We start from the raw sequence: 17,980 nt of genomic DNA on the forward strand, positions 1-17,980 counted from the left end.
CAGAAGCCTTGCCTAACCTCCGGATATGGTCTCTACTGGTTCTCCCTCTCTTTGTTGGGCATTTCAGCTAATCTCATCCCTAACCATCAACCAAAGAGTACATATGGAGGGACCTATGGGTCCAGTCGCCTATGTAGCAGAAGATGGCCTTGTCTGGTATCAATAGGAGGAGAAACCCTTTAACTTGTGAAGGCTCAATTCCCCAGTGTAGGGGAATGCTAGGGCGGTGAGGTGTGAGTGAGTGGAAGGGAGCATCCTCATAGAAGAAGGGGTAGTTGGCATGGGAGAGGGGGAGACTGGGAAAGAAGAGAACATTTAAAAAGTAAATACTTAAAATATCTAATAAATTGCCCTCCGTGGTGATCCACTCATATACTATCACCAAACTCAGACACTATTGCTGATGCCAAGAACTGCATGCTGACAGGAGCCTGTTATAGCTGTCTCCTGAGAGGGTCTGCCAGAACCTGACAAATACAGAGTCGGGTGCTCTCAGCCAACCATTGGACTAAGAATAGGTCCCCAATGGAAGAGATAGGAAAAGGACTGACGGAGCTGAAGGGTTTGCAACCAATAGGAAGAACAACAATATCAACCAACCAGACACCCCTAGAGCTCCCAGGGTCTAAACCACCAACCAAAGAGTACACATGGAGGGAAAAGTGGCTCCAACTGCATGTGTAGTAGAGGATGGCCTTGTTGAGCAACAGTGGGAGAAGAGGCCCTTGGTCCTGTGAAGGCTTGATGCCCCAGTGCAGAGGAATGCCAGGACAGGGAGATGAGAGGGAGTGGTGTGTGGGAAGGGGGAACACCCTCATAGGAGCAGGGAGAGGAGGTATGGGATAGAGGGTTTCCGGAGGAGAAACCGGGAAAGGGGATAACATTTGAAATAAATAAAATAATATCCAATAAAGAAAAGAAAAAAAATCTAATTAAAATAAGATACTCTTTTTGTTTTGCACAAAATTCAGGAGGAAATAGGTTCCCAACACTGAGAGAATATTACAGTTGTATCTCGGAAACAAGTCAAGGACAGGCTGTGTGCAGTAGAATTGTGCATCTTTAACATTAGTCAGGAATTCTAATAATTTTATATTTCAAAATACTTTTGTGAATATTTTAAATTATGTATGTTAACCACTCCAGTACAGAGTTTTGAAATAAATTAAGCAGTTTGAGAAAGTGAGTGTTCCTGTGATTAATTTATATAGTAGAGTACAGAAAGTTAAATTAAAAGTAAATGAAAATTCAGCAATCACAGAAAGTTGTAAACAGAAAATGGAAAGGAAAATAGAAGGAAGGAAAATGAAGATGCTCACCTCCTTCTTTAACCAAATCAGACAATACAGGGAGTCTAAAACTTCAGGGAACGTTTCTAAGCCAGTCTTGCCTAGTGGGAGCTTGGAAAACTACTTTAACACCCCCAGAGCCACCCCACATTATCAAATTTTAAAGCAAATGATTAATGAATTTTGAAGAAAAATCTATACCACTTCATTCACTAAGTTTAGAGAGAGCCAGAAGAGATAGAGAAAAAGATAGAGAGAGAGAAATACAAACAGAATGACAGAGAGACAGACTGACAGACAGACAGAAAAAAAGCTATATTCATTTATTTAGGAATGCAGACACATACTAGACAATGGGCTGGTACATGGGAGGATTTGGAGGGAAGAAAGAGAAAGAGTAAATGATGGGATCATATTATACATATAAAAATAATAGTAATAATATTGTGTAATCTTTTCCCCCAAGGACAGTGTCCCATTTCACTAATGACAACTTTTCATATTTTGTTGACTGGCTGGCTGACAGTCTTTTTCAGCTCATAGTAGCAACCACACAGGATCTACTCAGACCAATTTAGATAAGGAACCACTTCCCTGCTGATATAGAGATTATCATGGTGAGTGCTTAAAATGTTTTTTTTTTTTTACTCCACTAATGTGAAGCACTTCAAACATCTAAAAGTATGACACAGAGACTCATGCTATTTGCTTTTGTAAGGCTCTAGCCATTCGGTGGTAACCTGACTCAGTGAGGAAAGTGTCATTAGTACCAAGAAAAGATAAGGTCAAACCAGCAGCCTCAGTCTTGCAAGTCCCAGGATTTACACACTTAGGGCTATTCTGCTCTCTCCAGATTCTGCCTACTCCCAGTACTTTGTGTTTGGTGATTTAAGGATTTTTTTTTCAGTTTGATTTCTGCAGGTCAGTGATGCAGACAACTTGTGTCTGAAGGATCATTACCACTGTAGTCATCACCTTGAAGTGAGGTGGTCTGTGAATATGTTGTCCAAAAGGAGAAGACAGAAAGCACAATCTTTTGCTCAGATTACACATGAACATTTTTATACCTGAAACACTAATGTTTCTTCCAAGTTCTGTTATTCACTTATTTATTATTTATTTATTCTAGTTCCACCTTTCCACTGGGCTGCATACATAAACTCTAGAGATAACGTTAAAGTAAACTATTTGGAGATGATCGACTTAGGAATTCCAGATCATCAAAAACTCAATGGCAAGACCTATGAATGCTGGTAAGTTGGGAGCGGTATATTCCCAAATCTGACTCTCCAACAACTCTCTCGCCACCAAGTACCCACGCAGTAGTGCTCAGACCAAGTGAAATGTTGCTTTGGAACTGTTTTGTAACTGTTAACTTTTAGAAACAAAATCAAACATAATATTAGACTTCTCAAGCTCCAAAACGGTCACCACTGGCTCTGTGACATGAAAAAAAAAATAGACCTAAGTTCTGGAGTCTGGGGTATCAGCATTATCAGTTTTGGGCAAGAAACGCTCTTGTTCCTTCCTCAGTACCTATCAATCACTCAACAAGGACTTAAATGTTCCCATGCATTACTAATCCTTGAGGAACAAGACCCCATTCTTACGTCTCCTTATACCTTTACTCACACCTGCTGTAAGCCAAATACACCCATATTAGTTAAGGTTTCTACATACAAATTTGACATTCGGGCATAATGCTTATTGTCTTGACATATATGATGAACCTGTCGTGTCAGAGTTTGAAAGCTGAGACAGGAAAATCAGTCAGTCTGGGCAACATGGTGGGCTGCCCTGAGGTGGACAGTGGCATCTTGAGTCTCAGAAGAGTAACAAAAATCAAAGATTAGGCTGTGAGATTTGAGAGGAATTGGGAGGAGGGTTAAGAATTTGCTTTTAAATATTGCTTAAAGTATGCATGTTTGCAAATGCAAATCCAATACATTCTACTACCAATAAAGGAAGAAAGCAAAAAATAGCAGGCAAGTGTTGAATATGGAAACAGTTTACTTAACAAACTTTGTGTGCCAAGTGTCTTTATAACATATGTAGGACAGAATGAATTTCAGTAAAAATATCTACTTTTCTGCTTCAACATATGGGTTCAGCATTTGTTTTTTCTTCTTTTTTTTGTTTTTCTTTTTCTATAAATTGTATAATCCTTGTTTAAGTAAAACACACTTCCAAAATAAAATCACAACAGAGCATAAAAATCATGTTTCTTATATTTATATAGCAATATCAGCATCAGACTTTAGTTCACGCACAGGTCAGATATGGGTTATTATGAATCATACTAGTGAGGTTTTATGAGTAGAATGACTTTTGACCTTCATGTTTCCAGATGTGACTGTTTGCTGTTTAATCGTCAAAACAGAGCCATGGTCCCCACTGAGAACTGGCAGGAATTCATTGTACAGTAGAGTGGACTATTTATTTTACCTCTCAACAGAGGCTGGGTGTGTCCTTGGTCACTATATTCCCATAAATCATTAATATACTTTTGTTTTCCATGACTCATTGAATTAATGATTTATGTTACGCCTATTGTCTTTCTCCATACTATTTTATATAAATTGTTCTAATTATGTAATCAAAAAGTTTGTTTTCATTTACTCTTTTTCAGGGCCAAGAAATTTTGCATCTAGTCCCAATCTTTCTGTGCAGCAGTAGAAGCATTAATGATAAATCCACCAAGCTAGTGTAAAATAGATTTACAAGTTTTGATAGATAGTTGTAAGGTGACCCATATAATTTCATTTAGAAAACCAGTTTGGAAAAATAGTTATTAATACTAGCCGTTTTTTATGATGAAATACCTTATGGAGGAAAAAATGGAAGAAATAAAAATTTTAACTCAGTAAAGATAGTCATATAGAAATTAAATTTGTTTATTTTTTTTCTATTTGTAGTGATAACAAAATTTTACCTTTTAGCATATAGCAGGATTTCCAATTTCCATACTCTTAAATTGGTCATTTGAAATAGGAGGAAAACAAATATAAAAAAATCAGTACAACATTTTAATATATCATATGAACTTAGAACACAAGCCAAGGGAAAATGTTCTTATAATCATTTCCAAATGTTGACTTCATACATGTATATTATAGTATATAGAATATATTAATAGGCATTTTCTAAAATTCAAATATAAAATGTATCAATGTTAGGAAAATTACTATTTATCTCATTTACTTTTATGGGGCAAATATTCAATGAACACTGACATGAAGAATTGGAAAACAAATATAGTGGCCTTTTTAAAAAATGTTCTAAATTGAAAATAGTATTTTTCATTCAATATATTCTGATTACAGTTTACCCTCCCTCTACCCCTCCCACTTCCTTCTCTCCTCCAGATTCACCTCATCTGTCTCTAATAGAAAGTGGGCTTCTAAAATATAATAATAAAATATAACATAATGAAATTAAAAATTAATATATCTGAATTGGACGAAACAAACTGAAGAAAAAGAGCCCCCAAAAGGCACAGGAAACACAAATAAACACAGAGACAAATTCAGTCTCACATTCAGGAAGCCCACAGAAATACAGAACTAAAAGTCATAATATATATACAAAAATTTAAGTACCAAATTTCTAAACGAAAACATAAATTCTAAAATTCAGATCGCAAGTACCTGTGTTCATAGTCAGTGATTCTCATAGTCAATATTTTATGGCCCTTATCATTTTTTATAATCATTTGCATATATATATCCATACATATGGATATATGTATTTGATACTATTATATTTAAGTGTAGAGAATATATTCATAGTTTCCAAAACTCAAATATAAGATGCATTTATGCTTAGTAAAATGCTTAATTATATCATTTACTTTTAAATTATATATATATATATACATACATATATACATATATATATCAACATACATTGTACCATTACACCAAACCCTTGCTGGGCATCTATTATTAAGCCTTACCATGAGCACAGACAATAACAATCCAGATGTTTTACCTCTTTGTAAGGTCATAAAAATTCAGAAAGATTATGGAGTGGTTGCATTGGATATGAACCAGATGTATACTTAATCTGTGAGCAATATGTTCTCATTATAATCTACTATCTGTTCTCTAAGAAATGCAGATGTCATAGCATGCCTGAGTAAATGATTCAACAAGTCACTAATAAAAAACAAATAAACAAACAGAACATGTATATTTGTCCTTGCAGGTGGAAGGTACAGTCACCCTGCTATCACATAGTAGTTCTTAAAATTATATATGCTTGACCCAGACTTTCTCCATCAGTTGCAGCCCAGAGGTTGCTTTGCTAAGAGGATTTCTAGATTACCCTTGTTTTCAGAGCAAAAGTTTTGTGCATGTGTTCTTCCCAATGTTTTAAATTTTAAAATTAAAATACTCCCAGTACAAAATTTCTGATACTGTTGTAGAGTAAATGATGCATTGTAAACAAAATTGTAAGTGTGCTTGAAATTTCTCAAGTGAATAATTTTGTCATAGTGCAATGTCATGACTGCTATTTAGAATGGATTTATCTTCTTAAAGAACTTACATGAAATTTCACAATTCAACTCTACCATTTAATTCACTTTTTTCATTGAGCAATATTTCTCATAAAACAAACAAATAAATAAACAAACTGTTAGAGGTAGTTACTCTTGAAAAGTTTGTTATCTAAAATGAGCTTTTAAGAAGTAAAGAACTGAGAAGAATATAAGGAGATAATCACTCTGGTAATTCATAAGATGTGTCAGATTTACTATGCATGATTTATCCCTTGACCTTGTCAGAGAAGTGCCTAGCTTTTCATATATATATATATATATATATATATATATATATATATGTATGTATAAATGTGTATATATATATGAATTAAAAGTATCACTTCCAAGAGTCTTATGGGTTTTTGTGCATATCCAAGTATAATGTATTTTTCAACAGTTTTCTGTTTTTACATTTTGAATTATAATATAATTATGTCATTCCCAATTCCTTTTCATTCTCCCAGGGCCCACTGCCTTTTTATACATTTATGGATTTTTTTCTTTAATTGTTGTTATATGTACCTGCCAGTGACAGGTGCTGAGGAACTGAAGTTAAATTCAAGACTCCCAGGGGACCTGAGATCAGGATCTTTTCTGAAAGCCTCCTTCTTAAAGATTAGCTTGGTACCACAAGGTTCCATGAAAGCTTCAAAGGGAAAGAAACAGTCAATGGTCCTACATAGTTGTGATGCCTAGGAATCAGGACAATGACCCACATGATATAATGATCCTAAGGATAGGGAAGTTGCACTCATACTTTGGAAATAGAAAATAGATCTCTTATTGGACTTGAGATCTGCTCAACAGCAAAGAAACCCAGGCCTCATGTAGAAACCTAGGAAACTTCTCAGACCTGGTGAAATCATTGATCTTGGAGAGCTTACAACTCCATTTTACTAAACAAGCATAATTTCTAAATGCATCCTAAATACATATCCTAGTGACAGTGGAGAAATATAATCTATCCTCAAAGAAATTTTTTGAAAATGATACAAACCATGCACCATCCAACTACTGAGATCAAGAGACCATGCAGTGAATAGTGCCAAAGGGACAAAAAAACTCATGTACCTAAGTCTCAAAGATCATTGTGAAAGTATGGTTAAAAGAACCTGATCATAGTACCTGAGATCATGCATGTATATGTACCATTGTACACACACACACACACACACACACACACACACACACACACACATTCAAGAGACAGCATTTCAGGGACGGGTGTGTTGGAGGGTTTGGAAGCAGAAAGGGCAAAACGAAAGTGACTATATTATAATTTCAATAATATTTGACAAAATTCTAGCATTACATTTACTTTATTACAAATGGTATGATGGTTATGGTGTCTATCAGTTTGAAAAAAGACAGAATAACCCGGGGAAGAAACCACTCAGTGTGCCTGTGTGTTATTATCTCGATTACAAGACTTGAAAGTCTGCTCACTATGGGTGTTAAAATTCACTATGAAATTGTGCATTCATTCTTCCATTCATCTCCCTCTTTTGTGGGAAATGGGGTAATGTGAGCAGCTCCTGACACCTTTCTTCCCTAACATTATTGACTATAATCTGGAAGTATGTGCAAAAATAAAACCATGCTGCCATCTGTTAGTTTTTCCAGAATAATTTATCAGAATATTAGGAAGATAATCTAAGACAAATGCTATCCTACCTTTTTTGGTTGTTTAATATTTCTTTTGCATTGATGAAAATATATTTATACATATAAATTATCTGATCTTTTTCACACAGTTTATTTAAATAGGACAATATGGATATCTCACAAATTTATACTAGATGATGAAATAACATTTTTAAGGTTTTGCCAGATCCTAGTGCTCGGATATTAGAATACTCATCTCATGGTTAGTTTGTTTATTACTCTGGCCAAGAAATACATGCTATAAGGCATCGTTTTCCCAATCTAAGCCTTTTTTGCACCTACAGAAAGTCCTGTGACATAATCTAGATATAATGATACATCGGAGAATCTGGGAAAAGTAACTTTGAAAAAGCTTTTGCTTCCTTATAAAGAAGTTGTAACTGGATGAAACCTGAGCATTGCTTTTTCTTAAATGGAGTTATTTTGCTGGACCCACAAAGATCAATTTAAAAGTCTCTTGAAAAGCTTTGAAAATCACACATTCTGTGGTACTCAACTAGTCACAGTTCAGCTATGACTGTAACCATTTCCTCTTTAAAGGAGAAAAGAAAAGGTGAAGGCAAAAACCTCTTTTATTTGATTTGGCTCTTACTTTATAGATTACCTTTAATAAAGGAACGGGAAAATATTTGAGGAAATATTTGAAAACTGAAAAGTGTTACCTTCTCTAATATTGTCATTATGTACTGTCTTAGTTTCTCAGTCCCCCAATTTCAGCTTTTTATACAGGCTACTGATAAGCAGTGATCAATGGCCTAGGGTACGGATTTTTTTTTTTTTGTGATTTTTTTTGTGATTTTTTTTTTATTAACTTGAGTATTTCTTATATACATTTCGAGTGTTATTCCCTTTCCCGGTTTCCGGGCAAACATCCCCCTCCCCCTCCCCTTCCTTATGGGTGTTCCCCTCCCAACCCTCCCCCCATTGCTGCCCTCCCCCCCATAGTCTAGTTCACTGGGGGTTCAGTCTTAGCAGGACCCAGGGCTTTCCCTTCCACTGGTGCTCTTACTAGGATATTCATTGCTACCTATGGGGTCAGAGTCCAGGGTCAGTCCATGTATAGTCTTTAGGTAGTGGCTTAGTCCCTGGAAGCTCTGGTTGCTTGGCATTGTTGTACATATGGGGTCTCGAGCCCCTTCAAGCTCTTCCAGTTCTTTCTCTGATTCCTTCAACGGGGGACCTATTCTCAGTTCAGTGGTTTGCTGCTGGCATTCGCCTCTGTATTTGCTGTATTCTGGCTGTGTCTCTCAGGAGCGATCTACATCCGGCTCCTGTCGGTCTGCACTTCTTTGCTTCATCCATCTTGTCTAATTGGGTGGCTGTATATGTATGGGCCACATGTGGGGCAGGCTCTGAATGGGTGTTCCTTCAGTCTCTGTTTTAATCTTTGCCTCTCCCTTCCCTGCCAAGGGTATTCTTTTTCCTCATTTAAAGAAGGAGTGAAGCATTCACATTTTGATCATCTGTCTTGAGTTTCGTTTGTTCTAGGGATCTAGGGTAATTCAAGCATTTGGGCTAATAGCCACTTATCAATGAGTGCATACCACGTATGTCTTTCTGTGATTGGGTTAGCTCACTGATTTTTTTTCTTTTTTTTTTCTTTTTTTTTCTACATCCCCCTCCCCCCTCCCCTTCCTTATGGGTGTTCCACTCCCGACCCTCCCCCCATTGCCGCCCTCCCCCCACCAGTCTAGTTCACTGGGGATTCAGTCTTAGCAGGACCCAGGGCTTCCCCTTCCACTGGTGCTCTTACTAGGATATTCATTGCTACCTATGAGGTCAGAGTCCAGGGTCAGTCCATGCATAGTCTTTAGGTAGTGGCTTAGTCCCTGGAAGCTCTGGTTGCTTGGCATTGTTGTACATATGGGGTCTCGAGCCCCTTCAAGCTCTTCCAGTTCTTTCTCTGATTCCTTCAACGGGGGTCCTATTCTCAGTTCAGTGGTTTGCTGCTGGCATTCGCCTCTGTATTTGCTGTATTCTGGCTGTGTCTCTCAGGAGCGATCTACATCCGGCTCCTGGCGGTCTGCACTTCTTTGCTTCATCCATTTTGTCTAATTGGATGGCTGTATATGTATGGGCCACATGTGGGGCAGGCTCTGAATGGGTGTTCCTTCAGTCTCTGTTTTAATCTTTGCCTCTCTCTTCCCTGCCAAGGGTATTCTTGTTCCCCTTTTAAAGAAGGAGCTCACTGATTTTTAAAAGTTATTTCCCACTCTCTTTTTCTCTACCCGAACTCTCCCATAGATGACTCTTCAATTTTTTTTTCAGTTTTTTGCATCTTTTACCTTTAAATATTGTTATAAATGTAAGTGTATGTTTTTCTTAAATATAGAAGCACAATCAGTCAGTCTGCATAATCTTACTAACGTGTATATTTTCAGGGATATTTAGACTTAGATAACCAATTGGTGTTTTCATCCGTGGGGAAGTTTATTTATCCCACTCCTAAACTTTCTTGGTTGCCAACATTTCTTTGTAAAGAGTTGAAGCCTCTTGTCCTACTTAGATATTGTCCTACTTAGAATATCAGCTCATATGAAGGTGGTAATGTTGGATATATATATATATATATATATATATATATATATATATCTCACTCTAAATTACTTATGTGAGAAGAAAAATCTGCTTAGCATGATCAGTGGGTAAAATAGAATATATATATATGTATATATGTATACATATACACATATATGAGTGTGAACAAATTATTCAAATGATGAGATTCTTAAGAAAAAGCAGTAGAATATACAAAAATATATCACTTACTTGTTTTTTAGCATTAAGAAGAAATGCAAGATATGGAAATTGATTAATGTCCTAGTAATTTAATTGTTATGATTTCAGGAATGATTGTGTGTCTATTATTATCAGTCTTTCTCATATTTTTCCAGTCATGGTGGCTGAAGTGTCCTTTGATATATAATTTGAAATTTTTAAAACATAAGTTGTGTATCTGACATATTTCTTTCTGTGTACAGCTGCCAGATGATGAGTTTCCCCTAAAATGGGTTTTCCAGATGTTCTTATTGCCCTCATCTTGCAAAATCGCTCCCCATCCCACCCTGTGCTACTTTAACAGATCCAGGAAGCCATAGTACTGCTGTTAGCTTCTCCATGCTGGGTCAGAGGTGCTCTATAAACCTTTGCATGGTCATTTTAATTTTACAGTTTTTATTGAGAGAGGGTCATAAAGCAGTCTAAACCGTAAAAAATCAAAGACTAGCATTCCTGGGTTTTACAAAGGCATAGTTTCCATTACTTGAATACTTCAAGATCTGAATAAATTTATTGAATATGTTATAACCCTGTTAAAATTCGGATCATTAAGACAAGGAAAGAACAATTTAAACAGTTCCCTGAAATTGTATAGAGAATTTCTCCAGAAAACAGTATAGAAATACAATTTTTAAATAAGATCTTTATATTAAAGATTATGGTAGTAAAATGATAGTTTTAAAATGCTTTCTAAAAGGTATATCAATAAAACATAATGTATTCTTTACCCTGAACAACAGGTCTTATTTTTCTGATTAAATTTTCTATTACATAATATAGAAAGGCAAAGAGATAGACTAGAGAACACTGACAGTATTAACCTTTTCTTGTAATGTTAAGTAACCATACCTCCTTGTACATTTTCATAGTCTTCAGCATCCATGGTCTACGTATAATTAAAAGAATAAGTCTGTTTAGTTGAATGATGGCACAATATAGAAACAGGTAATCAAGCTGCATCACATAATGATACCAACTTCTTATCCTTTATGAAACCATTCTTACAACAAATATTTTATATGTAATATAGATATTCGTGCTATAAAATACATTGTGAGTAATTGCTCAAGAAGCACATAATTTATCTTCTTCTAGTGGGACTTACTCTTTAAACATTTTAATCTTCATGATATTTTCAATGACTAAAATGAACAGGTTAACATTGTAGTTTAACTTCATAATTAAAATTTTATTGTGTAATCTGTTGATGATCTCAAACTGTGATAAGGAACTTTTGAGAACGTTATTTTACTGTATCTGTTCCTTATCATGCCAATAGTTACATTGTTTCCTTCTTGGGAACTTTTTTTTCAAATGAATTGTGAGTGATTATAAGGTGTTTGTTTCAGTTTTCCAATAGGACTATGGATTTGTTGGATATTCTATGAACTTACTTGATTTCAATTATTTTGTTCCTATTGCTCTCATTTAGTTTCTATTATCTGGCATATCCTATTGTACATCCAATATAAGCTCAGATACATGGTAATTTTTCATATTTCCATATATATATGGTAAATTATAGTCATTCCCCACTTATACTCCTGCACACCTCTGTTTTTCCCATTTAAAATCTTCTCCCATTTCAGCATTTCAGAGTTCCTTTTCTCCTGCTGTAGTGTAAAACAAAAGAAGCCAACCATCAGACTAACTCATTTGAAGCTATATGACTATATTTTTATTTATGTTATTACATTTGCCTTAACTGCAAAGTTTGCTACAGTTAGACAAAATACATGTAACTCATGAGGATGCAAAATCATTATCTTTGAGCTCATGGTTCTTTAAAAACCATTAGTAACTTTGGAAAAGAACTTGGGCAGCTCAAGTGCTTATCTCATGCAAATGCTAACCTACAGAGGTCATTGGTAGCTTCATTAGAAGATTCTGGTGTTTAAAAACTGTATCAGCTTTCCGCACAGTTGTATTGAAATTAAGAATTTTCAAAGCCTTGTTCTCAAAATAAAAGTCAGTTGCCTATTGCGGCTTCAGATTTTGAGGTCATACACCATCATTTCTGAGTTATCTACACAGTAAAGTTTGAGAGGATATCTTGGTGTAGGAGGTGATAGGAGAGGTATGTGTGTTCGTGTGCACACGTTTGTAAGTTATTGACTTCCTGAGGCTGTAGCACAGCTGAAGGTTTTTTAAGGAAAGGCTTAAATGACAGCAACATTATTAGGGATACCGGTTTGGCCCTGATCCTTCATGACAGATACCTAAGACTTGAATTTAGTGATAGCATCGTCACTGTAGTGAGTAGCTAGGCGACAGAGTATGGATGGGAGATTGTTGACATTGCCATTCCATCTTGAGGCCTTCTTCACATCAATTCACCTTTTAATTTTTCCAACTTGAACTAATAAAATTAGACTTAAAACCTCAGTTTCCACTCATATATTACTTTAAAATAAAAAGTAAGTAGTGGCTTAGGAGTGAAGGATGTGTGAACCAGATTCATACTTAGTAATGTACTCTCCTTTAGCATATGATTCTCTATGACTTACTTTCTTTAACTTTGGATTTTCATACATATGTTTAATTCTCACTTATACATGTACATTAATTTTTCGAAGTGGTCATTACTGTTAGTCACTTGTAATTAAAATATTGTATAGCCTACTGAACCTTCCAAACTAGAAAGGTAGGATTACAGAATTTCTCATTCTAAACTATCCCTAATAGGACAATATTTGATTTATACATCAACTACTATGAACTTAATGCACCAGCCCTGTAAAAAGAAAGGTACTCTTCATAGAAATTTTGTAGATATTCAAAATATAAACACAAACATATTCTGCTTTAAATTATAAACATTAACAAAGAATATTGTTTCCATAACCAAGAAAAAATTAAAAAGAAAAGAAAATGAAATAAACAGTTAAAGACTAGACCTCTCTTATTAATAAAGAAGAAGGAAATTAGGTATCCCTGAAAAAGGACATATAAAAAAAAGTGCAACTCATTTTTTTAATTTACACAGTAATTTTAAACATATCATATGCTTACTTGTGAGTTTTCACTGTTCCAGAGAAATGGAATTTATCAACCATTACCCTTTGATGAAATGGTTTCTAAAAATTCCAGAAAAACACCTTACATTATCTTCCTTCTTGGTATCTGGTATTGCACTATTTACAGTTTTTACTTCCACAGCTAATTCCATTGAATAAAATTAGTGGAAACTATTTGTCATATCCTTTAATCATTAAACCCTGAACACCGAAATTGAAATCTCCATATTTAGTAAAGGACACCAAAGAAGAAGGCCGATTCTACACTTACAGCACTTGAAAGGAGATTAGAAAGTTGTGTATTATGAGTACACATGGATCGATCCATGGCTCCAGCTGCATATGTAGTAGAGGATGGCCTTGCCCAGCATCAATAGGAGGAAAATCCCTTGGTTCTGTGAAGGCTGGTTTTCCCAATGTAGGTTATGCCAGGGCATTGAGGTTGGAGTGGGTGGGGATGGGAGCATCCTCATAAAAGCAGGCAGAGGGGGAGGGGGGATGGAAAAGAGAGAAAGGGGATAACATTTACAATGCAAATACAAAAAATCCAAGAAAAATAAAATTAAAAATAAAAAGAAGAAAGTCCAGTCTATAATTCTGGACCCAGGGCGAAGTAGGTAGTTTGCTCTAACTTAAATGTTTCAGTGAGGATGTAAGGAATGATCCTACTCTCTAGTATTTAATATTACTGGAAATTTTTAATGTAAGTCAATACTAATTGGAATAAAAGTATAGTTAATTTGTCAAGGTCTTGGCAAATAAATAAGTTCGTAAAATCCTTACAGAAAAATCATAAGATACTTAGTTCATTCCCTAGCCTGTGTCTCAAATGCTGGTCATCATAGCATATACTGACCAGACTGCCTAACCTAAGAGTTAAGCCCTAGGTTCTAGTAAGAGATCCTATTCCAGAGAATCAAAGTAGATGATTCATAAGTGTCTACATTTGAGTTTGCCTCTAGGCTCTATATGTGCATCCATAAACACATGCATGAGCACACAAGAAAATGACCTGGACACCCATTTAACCCTACACACATGCGCCTGCCAACATACAATATTTCTGCACATTTTTCTAGGCTTTTTGAAGCTATGAACACAAAAACATTGCAAAAGCATATAGCTCTGTCTTCAAAGAACTCACAAAACTGTTCTTAATGCAGGATTACTTTGCAAGAACATATAATATTTACTTTGGCATACATTTCTCTCTTATTTACGTGACTCTAAGATTTTTTTGCAATTCAAAATAGAAATGTAAAATAAAATGTGCATGTGTTTGAGATTGCATGCTTTATTTATTTAAATCATTCTGGAATTCTAATTCTTTTCTCTTTCCACTGTACAGGATACCATGCTATTATCACGCTTTCCCAGAGATGACCTGGGTATGTTTCAAGGCAGGTGACAATGTGGAAAACACAGTCTACATTCAAATTTGTCCAAAATCTTAAAATGAAAATATGGTTGACATTGAGATGTGCGAAGAGAGCTTGAAGTACACCCTTGGTAAGGATCTACATCAGTTGTAATAAACATCTCACTAATAAACCCAAGCTCTGCCTCCTATAATGTGATACATCAAACAAGGCACCCAGAACTCATGGAAATGTTTCTTTTAAAATGTCTCCACCAGGGAAAATTGATTGTCAGCAAACTCTTTTTGTTTGAGAGCAATTGATTTTTAACTAGGGAGCTTTTACAAACATTTTTGTTGAAGGTTAAAAGACATCACGTAATTGCATATATTTACTATCTATAGCTTGATGATTTGGGCACATACAAAGAGCTCTACAATTATAACAAATACAAGGCAACAACATTTCCAATACTTCTCCATGACGCCTTAGTCCCTTTGCTTTTAATTCTTTTATTTTTGTGATATCACCAGAAGATCTATATTTTGGTAAAATTTGAGATATTATTATTATTTATCACAATAAATTTGTAAGCCTGTTGAAGAATTATAAAATTTCTTTAAAGATTACATTTGCAGGATAAGTATAGTTGTGTACTCATTGAAGAATTACTCACCATAGTCTTCAAGTCTGTCATCTTGGCAACCACAAATACTGGCTTCTCTTAAGTCTCTCTTTTACAGATACCTCACAAAAATGGAGTCATGAAGCATCTCCCCTTCTCAACACTCCTGAGTTCACTTAGCACAATGTATTCCAGGCTAAGTTGTCACAAATGGTGATATTTTTTCCTCCTCTTCACAAGGGAGAATAAAATTCAATCATGTGAATACATGATATTTTATTTATTAATTAATTTATCAGAACATAAATTCAGTTTCTCTGTACTATAAATATGAATATTATTATTACAATGAAATGGGTAGTGCAACTCTCTCTTTCACATGATCACTTTAGTTATTTTAAATCAAAATTTTGGGTTGTATAGTAATGCTTTCATGATTTCTGAAGGAACTTCCATACTGAAAACCACAAACTTAAGATTTTTGAATTCCAATGAATACCTTTCAAAATGTACAGCTTTACAAATTTATATTGGTAATTATTGTATATACAAAAATTTACTATATATATAGTGAGATTATAACAGAAGTGAATACTTCATTTCACACATGATTTCCATAAATTCTCATCATTTATTTCTTTATTAGGCATTCAAATATTTTGCTTAGAAAATGTTGCTCTGAATATTTGTCTAATTTTTTCTGAGCCTACAGTTTTTCTGATTTATCAAAAAGCTGATGTTCTTAAGGTACTGTTTTCTCTACAGCCACAAATTTGCCCAAGTCTTTGCTTCAGGAGCTTCTTCCTCAGGATTGATCCTCTGATTTGTAAAAGCTTTTTCAGTCACTGTTGCGGATTTCTGTTCATAATGTTTTGTCCAAAAGAATATTACTAAAACCAATGCAAAGCACATTTTTCTTATAGGTTTTATTCTAAGAAGGTTAACATTTCTTTATTGTGTCTTCTGGTGTCACTATACTTAGTTAAGTGGTTCCTGATTCACACACACACACACACACACACACACACACACACACACACACACACAACACACAACACACACACATGCAACACACACACATACCTAAACACACATACAAACACACACACATACACACACACAAATGGGGTAAATTTTTAATTAACATTTTCTCTACTTTATATTCATGTGTGTATTGAATTATGCTGATTTAATTCCTCTTGTTAACTTTGATGACTTTGCTTTTATGGCTCATGTGGATTTGAGGATACTTTCTCCCTGTATGTGCTAAATATGCCACTTAGATTTTCTTGTTTGTAAACTAATTATATCACTTTCCAATTCCTGACTTCCTTCCAAATGCTTTCATATAACTCTCTTTGCTCTGTTTCAACTGCATGCCCTTTTTCCTACATATATATATATATATGCATATTTATATATTATATGGAAATATATGTATATATTTCTAAATTTATGTTTTTATGATTGAAGCATTTTTTAAATTTTTATTGAATATTTTATTTATTTATATTTTATATGTTATCCCCTTTCCTGGTTTCCCCTCAAAAATACCCACCCACACACCCACTCGTGCCTTACTTCCCTAACATTCCCTTACAATGGGCCATCTATCCTTCACAGGATGAAAATACTCCTTTCCCATTGATGTACTTTTTGATTGGTGGTTTAGTCCCTGGGAGCTCTGGTGTGGAGGGGGTTTGGTTGGTTGGTATTGTTGTACTTCCTATGGGCTTGCAAACCCTTTCACCACCTTCAATCCTTCTCCTAACTCCTCCTTTGCAGTTCCTGTGCCCAGTCCAATGATGCCTGCAAGCATCCTCATCTGTATTGTTCAGGTTCTGGCAGAGCCTCTCAGGAGACAGCTATATCAGACTACTTGGCATCAGCATAGTGTCTGGGTTTGGTGGCTGTATGTGGAATGGATCTCCAAGTGGGGCAGTCTCTGGATGGCATTTCCTTCAGTATCTGCTCCACTATTTGTCTCTCTACTTCCTTTAGACAGGAGCAATATTGGGTTAAAATATTTGAGATGGGTGGTGGCCCAATTCCTCAAGCAGGCACAGTGCCTAACTTTGGATACATTCTCTACAACCCCCCCCCCTTGTTGGGTATTTTAGCTACTGTCATCCCTGTTATGTCCTGGGAGACTCTTGCTTTCCTGGCATCTGGGATTTTCTGTTGGCTACCCACAGTGCACCTCTCCCCCCAGCATTCCTTCAATTCCCTGGTCCTCTGTAAATCACCATTGCCTCCTCCCATACCTGATCCTACCCCCTTTGTTTCCCCTCCCCCTCCTCTCTTCCTTCCAAGCCCGTCCCACCCTCTATCTCCCTTAATTATTTTGTTCCCCATTCTAAGTAGGACTGAAGCATCCACACTTTGGTCCTCCTTCTTCTTGAGCTTCATGTGGTCTGTGAGTTGTGTTGCGGGTATTCTGAGATTTTTGTCTGAAATCCACTTATCAGTGAGTGCATACCATGTGCGTTTTTTTGTGTCTGGATTACATCACTCAGAATAATATTTTCCAGTTCCATCCATTTGCGGGAAATTTCATAAAGTTATTGTTCTTAACTGCAAGTAATACTCATTGTGTAAATGTACTGAAAGATAGAGTTCTAAATTAGTTCAAAACAGCAACAGGATCTGACTCAGGAAAGCAGATTGTTAAAAATGCAGGAGAACTGGTTCAGAGACACTTACCC

This window comes from Rattus norvegicus, chromosome 7 (assembly GCF_036323735.1).
Source record: "Rattus norvegicus strain BN/NHsdMcwi chromosome 7, GRCr8, whole genome shotgun sequence".
NCBI lineage: Eukaryota > Metazoa > Chordata > Mammalia > Rodentia > Muridae > Rattus > Rattus norvegicus.